Source organism: Anoplolepis gracilipes, chromosome 6, assembly GCF_047496725.1.
Source record: "Anoplolepis gracilipes chromosome 6, ASM4749672v1, whole genome shotgun sequence".
In the NCBI taxonomy this organism is placed as follows: domain Eukaryota; kingdom Metazoa; phylum Arthropoda; class Insecta; order Hymenoptera; family Formicidae; genus Anoplolepis; species Anoplolepis gracilipes.
Window position 1 is genome coordinate 4,161,121 of NC_132975.1, and position 8,518 is coordinate 4,169,638.

Consider the following 8,518-nt stretch of genomic DNA (forward strand, 5'->3'; position numbering starts at 1 on the left):
TTTCTTTTAAAAACTCTGATGAAAAATTCTTTTTAAACGAAACTGACAGTTTCGTTTAAAAACTCATGCTGACATGACATGTCTCGTTGTTTGTGTTCATCTCAAATTTAATAACCGTTGATTTTAACTAAGTGACATATTTAATTATTTCATAATTAAGTTCTACTTTTAAACATGTCCCATTGGATTCTTTCTTCTCTTTCTTAATTTACGTTTACACTTGAAAAGGACCACAACCATATGGTCAAAACGTCGTGTGAATAAATTGAATAATTTTGGCTAGTCAGGTCGTTTTAATTAATCCGTTGTTTATCTTATTTGTATTTACAGAGATAAAGCGAATCTTGAGGAGGATACAAGTAATAAAGTGTTAAAAAAAAGGTAAAATAATTTTTTTTTATTGTTTTTTATGTTGTTCTTTTATAAAATTTTTATTGTACAATTTGATTTCAAGGAAAAAAAATCCTTCATATTTTTACGTAAAAAGTTTAAAGTTACTATAAAGAATCAAACAGAATGGCTCTCAAAGAATGATTTTACATCACAGAAAAGTTGGGAGAAATTTTTACACTTTGTTAAAGCTACAAAGACATACAAAGATACTACATCACATAGAATGAAAAGAATAAAAAAACAAGAAAATATTGTAAAAAATTTATTAAATACTTCAAGAAAAGCAGTTGTTATCGAATCAAGCAGAAAAAATGTTAAAAATGAAAACTTAAATTATTTACATTGAATTATGCCCAGTGAGAAATGACCGTCAAATCGACATCAAATTGATATCAAATCGATGCAATTTACATCAATTCGATGTCGACTTGATAGGTCCTTTCTCACTGGATGTTTATTACCAGAGAGAAGCCTGAGGGTGCCATTACATGAAGCGCGGAAACGCGGAATAGAATTGTAACTAGAAAAGTAACTATTCCGCGTTTCCGCGAATTGAGTTCTTTCTTTCCGCACATTTGAGCGGAATCCGCGGAATTCGTTACCGTGTGTGCACGTGGACTCAAGACTCAATAAAAGTATAGAAAATAAAAACATTCTAAAATGGATGGTCCTGTAAATATTTGAATGTCTTTTAGTACTCAGTAAACATATAGTAGCTTGTTATTTTTGCAAAAAGGTTTCTGTAATTTACACACTTCTTTCGATATAGATATAGAATTAACACAAATGTAACTTAACCTAATTTTAGGTTTTGTACTTCTTTTTGTGAAAACAAACAAACAAGTTTTTTAATAATAATGAAATGACGTAAGGAAACACCATATTAAATTTGAACAGAATAACAAATTATTAACACCTATTGCAAAGTCATAACCTCACTTTAGGTGAAATAAAGATAATTAAACGATTCTATTTGTTCACAGGCAACAAAGTGTGGCTATTGCGGCTTTATTCTAAGGGGGTCATGTGGAACTATTTTGGACCACCATTGTTTCAAGACATACGATGAAACTATAGATCTTATAAATGTTGACAGCAATGCTGTGGTTACTATGAGCACGTATAGTACGTCAGAACAGTCAATTGATTCATTTCGCAATAATTTTAGTTGTTTATTTATTTATGTTAAAGGAAAGAGACATCAAACTGAAAGTGTCGTGCAACATGAAGGAGTTTCACAATCTGATACACAATCAGTACTCTCACAAGATGAGTTACTAATTGAACTGGCGCGGACCCGAAGAGGTTTATGGGATCATTCAATTCCATTAACCGAAAGGACAAGATTAAAAAAAGAAAGTCTATGGCAAGAAATTGTAAACGTATTTGATGGTAAGATCATTTAATGACTTTTATGGATAATATTATCTACAGTTATCACAGTTTCGTTTAAAAACTCATGCTGACATGACGTGTCTCCTTGTTTGTGTTCATCTCAAAATTAATAACCATTGTTTTTAACTAAGTGACATATTTAATTATTCCATCATTAAGTTCTACCTTAAAACATGTCTCATTGGATTCTTTCTTCTCTTTCTTAATTTACGTTTACACTTGAAAAGGACCTCAACCATATGGTCGAAACGTCGTATAAATAAATTAAATAATTTTGGCTAGTCAGGTCGTTTTTAATTAACCCGTTGTTAATATTATCTACGTGTAAAAGTAAATAATAGACAATTCTCTGTACAATCGTAGGATCTCTGTCTATGGAAACAGTTAAGCAGAGATGGAAACACCTGCGAGATTCGTACATAAAGGCTAGAAAGAAGATGCAAGGATATGTACGAAGCGAACAGAATCTGGCCATCCTTTACGAAGTTCGTTTGCTCATTATGAAGAAATGAGGTTTCTGGATGATACCGTAAAGATGACACCGTAAGTATTTACATTTTTTTGCAGATATTATTCATATAATTTAAAAAATGATTTTACCATCAAATACGTTTGCAACATCTTATCACGAACTATCCCTTTTAAATCTCGTTCTTTAGCTGATTAGAATGGAATGTTCCCACATTAATTTTTTATCTAAGATTTTACAAACATTCAAATTGTGTATAATTGGATTTAATAATTTATAAAATCATAAAATTATAATTTTTGTTTTAGAACTGTCAGCTCTGTCCAGCACCTTTTGGGAGCAAATTCATCCCATGTTGAAGATATGCAAGTGGACATGACTGCTGAAAATTCTATAGATTGTGATGATTCCATACAGGGTGCTTCATATTCACCGTCAGATTCATCACGATCTGCATCGTCAGGAACGAAAAGGAAAAGTAAAGGCTTTTGCACAATGCTAAGAAAAAAAAAGAAAATTAATATTATATATTGATAAGAAAAAAAGAAAGAAAATTAATATTATATATTGATCAATCTCGGATCGTTATTAGACACTCTTATTATATATACGCATATATTATTAATTAAAGATGTGCAAAGGCAAGCTGAAATTGAGGACAAATTTTTGAGTATCATTGACGAAGTATCGAGCAAAAAACGTGATGTAGTGATATCTTATTGGTTCATCCCTTGCTTGTACAAGATACTTCATAATAATCATCAATATGATGTTTGAATCCATGATATTGTACTTGATATTATGTCACTTTGAAAATAATAAATCAACTCCGAAATTTGATGGAATACTGTGTCCACATTGACAATGATTTGACGCGCTCGTTCCGTCTGTTTCGATTGCCTTATATTACATGGAGCACTATTTGCACGGAAAAGCGGAACGGTTTGGTGACAAATAGACACTTTTATTCACTTCTTAAAACTGTTTTCACTTAATTTATCGTAATTTTTATTAATATGTTTATTTTTTCAGCTTATTTATTGGATACAAGCATTTTAATTGATAAATATCGTTAAAAATTAATATTTTATAATTTTCCGTTCCGCTTTTCCGCTTAAAATATGCTCCATGTAATATTAGGCAATCAAAACAGACGGAACGGAACGCGGAAATCTAGTTACAATTCTATTCCGCGTTTCCGCGCTCCATGTAATGGCACCCTGAGAGGCGCCATGGAGTCGTTTTTGAGGGAACCCATTCTCACCGCCGTACAGTGGCGCTAACTGGATCAATTTTAGAGCCGGTGGAACTACGTAGCTGGATCGACTTTCCAGCGGTTCGCGTCCGTGCTAGATCCACAAATTATGGTTCGTGTCCGTGCTAGATCCATAATTGTGGATTTCTAAAGTACGAATACATATACATTCATTATATTTTATTACATAATATTTTATTACATATTATTAACTGCAACTGCGCGTGATCTTTTTTCACTTTAACATATATTATGAAGTAACATATATACGTGTATATATATATATATATATATATATATATATATATATATATATATATGTATGTATAAAAAATGCTCATTTTATTTCACATAAAATTTAATGTTTTAATTATTTCAATAAAAGGTATTTTAATAAAATATATATGTGTATATTACTCCAATAACAAATATTAAAATGAAAAAATGAAAAAAAGATCATACGCAATGTGTCGTACTTTATTGAGATTTACAATAATTAATATGGATCTAGCATGAACATACGGTCGTTTTATATACCAATAAAATATAACATATATCGGACATTTTTTTCTAAACTGGATCACTCTTCGTTCCAAAATTGTATTCGACGTAAAATGTTTAATTACATAAATTGATTAATAATTAATATATTTTGATTATTTATGTAATTAAAAATTATCTGATTTATATCGTGTTTGATGTCATTTTAATCGCAAAAATTCATTACAAAATACATTACTCATTAATCCATTACAATTATTTTTGGACCGATAAAATGCGAAATGTAAAAATTTTATTTTTTATGGTAAGATGAAATACAATACGAAAGATTGGGAGATAAAAAGAGACCCGCGACGAGACTTCGGAACTCTCTTTGATGTTGGCCATCTCGCTTGCTCCTTACTTGTCTTTTCTCTCGCTTTCCTCGAGCTCCAGCATCGAAGGTCTTTAAAAAGCTCGCTTATCTATAAAATGTAAACATGCAATTAAATCAAAACTAAAACTTTTATTTCGCATTTTATCAATTTGAAAATAATTTCAATGGATTAATGAGATTTTTACGATTAAAACGATACTAAACGTGACGTAAATCAGATTATTTTTAATTAATATGTATGGTTAATCTAATTAAAAATTATCCAATTTATGTCGTACTTATGTCTTATATGTATAGTGTCATTTTTTAATCGCAAATAAAACTTATTAATCCAATAATTACTTTTAAATTAACAAAATATGAAATAAAAAAATTATTTGATTTTATTTCCTATTATAAAATTATATATATACATATGGAACATTCTTTCTAAACCGGATCACTCTTTGTTACAAAATTGTCTTTGACGTAAAAAAATCTGCTTGCACACAAATGTAGTTGCAGGCATAAGCTATATTGAAAGCTATGTGAGCTTTTGAAACACTCAAAATGACAAATCTAAAATACAACGGGTCCAATATCATTGTATAAAATTAAATCTCGTTATTACATTTTTTTATATGGTATGTCATAAATATATGAGAAAATCAGCTGATTTTAACGAGATTCAATTTTATACAATGATATTGGACCCGCTGTATTAGATCTGTCGTCTTGAATTTTTCAAAAGCCCACGTGGCTTTCGATAGTTTTATATGCCTGCAACTACATTTGTGTGCAAGGAGATTTTTTTACGTCGAATACAATTTTGGAACGAAGAGTGATCCAGTTTAGAAAAAAATGTCCGATATATGTTATATTTTATTAGTATATAAAACGACCGTATGTCTATGCTAGATCCATATTAATTATTGTAAATCTCAATAAAGTACGACACATTATTGCGTATGATCTTTTTTTCATTTTTTCATTTTAATATTTATTATTGGAGTAATATACACATATATATTTTATTAATATACCTTTTATTGAAATCATTAAAACATTAAATTTTATGTGAAATAAAATGAGCATTTTTTATACATACATATATATATACATATATATATATATATATATATATATATATATATATATATATATATATACAGGGTGTCTCAGAATGACTGTATCACCTCTCGAGTGCAGGTAGAGCGGCTTAAATGGAATAGAAAAGTCCTGTACCATTTTGCGATTTTCGGAATAATTATTGAGAAATTAATTTACAAAGATCGGCAAATCCGGCGCAAGTATCAGGCCGCTGCAAAAAAGATGGCGAGAAAGACGGCCCTAAGGACGGTCGCTAAGCGCGCGCGGCGTAAATAGGCGTCATTGCTCGCGGTTACCAGGGGCATAGACGAGAAGCGTTGATAAGAACAATAGATTAAGGGTCTACCGGAGCGACGAGAAAATTCCAGCGTCACTGCTACCAACATTGAAAAATGAACTCTCATTCAATGTATTGGTGTACACGCACCGGCATAAATGGTGTCCGTCGGTAAATGTGTATGTACGTACGTGTATGACAACCGAGAGTGTCACATACACATGCAGCGCGTACGTACGTGTCACTTGAAGCGCGGCGGAGTTCATGCAGCGGAGGAGAAAAAAGTGGGAGGCAATTCGATGTTGCATCCTTAGCGCAAGCCACACGATCGAGAGAGAAAGCATGACAAGACGTGATGCCGATTAGTGGTGTCCTGTAGCACTGCCTCACTCACTCTACGCTTGAATGCAGGAGGAATGAGCGAGAGAGCTATAGGACACCGCGTTGTCTCTATATGCGTCTCGTTCGCTCTCGCGCTTATGTCATGCTTTCTTTTTTATTCTTTCAAGAAACGTGGCTGAACTCTGCGCATCGAATGCCGGCATTCGTAAAATTATAATTATATTATATTAATATTAGAAGTTCGGTTTCACATATATCAAAAAAATATGATTATTCTAATTAAATATTAATTTATTTATGATTGCGTATTTTTTTTTCTATTTATGTAAAAAAATTTGCTAAAAAATATATATATACATGTATCATTATGAGTATTTTGAGATTCACTAGAATTAGTAATTGTAAACTTGCATCCGTTTGTAATTAAATTTATAATTACTTATAAATAAACGTGTAGAAATGATAATTCGTGATATAAAATATTTTTCGTAATTGTATTATTACAAAACTCAAATTTTAAATTCCCGATAAAAAATTTCTTATGTATAGTTATACAGAATTGAATATTATTATACAGGATTCAACACAATTGTGTAAAAATATGTATAATTATTATAGATGACACCGTATAAAACGTTACGTATATTTATATATAAATGGATTGATAGCTACAATTAGAATTATGTATATGTAAGCTTATACATACTTATACATACTTATACACAATGCCTGCAACATTTTATGTATAATTATTAATAATTATATATAATTATATATAAAATGGACAAATTTCGTATATAAATTTGTATAATTAGATACGACTATTTTTGTCTGATTATATATAAAAATTTTTTACCGGGTTTATAACACAATATCGATATCTGATCGAATTCATGGTTTGTCACAAATGAACCAACGAGCATTTAACTGTAAATTTACAATACTTATATAAAAATGTAACTAATTTAGGGAAGATAACGTTATGCTGCGTAATATTACAAAAATTTAAATATCTTCATAAAATTTTTTTAAATATTAATGATTAAATTATACATATATTAATATTAAATATTAATTTAAAGTAAATTAAAAACTATTTATTTTCTCTCTTTTTTTATTTATTTTTATAAATACATATATATATATTTTTATATATAATTATATATAAAATATATATAAAATAAAAAAAAATATTTATATATATATATATAGAGAGAGAGAGAGAGAGAGAATTTATATATAAAAAATATTATATATATATATATATAATTATATAGAATTATATATACTGTTACGTCTGTGTCAGCTGTGAGGAAATCGATATATCAATCGGTCAAAAGTTTGAAAGAAAAACGAGCGTCGCAAGAAGACGAGTCTGCTTTCGGACGTAACACTATATATATATATACAGAGTATACGAACGAGTGAGACGCCTATAGACGCTTCTCTTCGCGGTGTGAAAGTTTTATTCGCCCTGAAAAGGACCGATCGTGGGACAAGCGCGGAAGCTGCATTTCATTTAATAGTCTGTCCAGTATCCGTCCCGGTCAATAACTTGATTGAGTCGATTTGGTATCGAATCAATCAAGTTTGCGAGAAAGTCTGGTCGATGCCGAAGCCCTTCCCAGACTTCTCTCGCATGGTTAACTAACGCTGCTACCGTCCTCTCCCGTCTTGGTTCCCATCGTTGAACCATTTGTGCTCAGACATTTTCGATCAAATTTAGATCTGGTGAACGTGCAAGCCAGTTGACCAATTGAATCTCCGGATGATCCCGAAACCATGCCCGTATTTCATGTGAGATATGGACTCCGGAGTTATCCTGCACTAACTGGATAACTGGTACATCCTCTGCGGGATAGATTGCGCGTACTGAAGGAAGAAGAACATCCTCCAGTATGCGAATATAGTCCGCAGAGTTCATCCGCGAGGGAATTTGCACCAATTCGCCGATTGCAGTTCCCGAAATCCAGCCCCACATTCCACACGAAATCCTTCCACTTTTGTGAAGAGGCACAATATGGTTCGGATGCAACCTTTGATCTCTTGGTGTGCGGTCGACAGATGATACAAAGACCTTTTCATCGGTCCAGATCACAGCCTCCCACTCCTCACGGCTCGTCACCAGGTTCTCCAAAGCGAACGCAATGCGCTGCTCCCGATGAACAGGAGTCAGTGGAATTTTGTGGGCTGAACGGTAACAATGTAACCCAGCTTCGTTTAGACGTCGCCGGGCGGTCCAATCCGATACTTGGACGTTCGCCGCGTTGAGAGCCTCTTGGACAGCGCCGAAGGGTTGCTCAACTGCTGCGGCAACGATAACCTCGTCTTCTTCCGCCCTGGTTTTACGAGGCCTACGATTATGCCGACGATGATCATGCAAAGCATGATCACCACCATCGGCAAATCGTTGTATCCATC

At 32.1% G+C, this 8,518-nt stretch overlaps 1 pseudogene; it reads left to right on the forward strand.

The window, feature by feature from the left end:
- The first annotated feature begins 932 nt into the window (after window positions 1–932).
- On the forward strand, window positions 933–3,102 carry LOC140666637 (uncharacterized; annotated as a pseudogene).
- The last annotated feature ends 5,416 nt before the right edge of the window (window positions 3,103–8,518 follow it).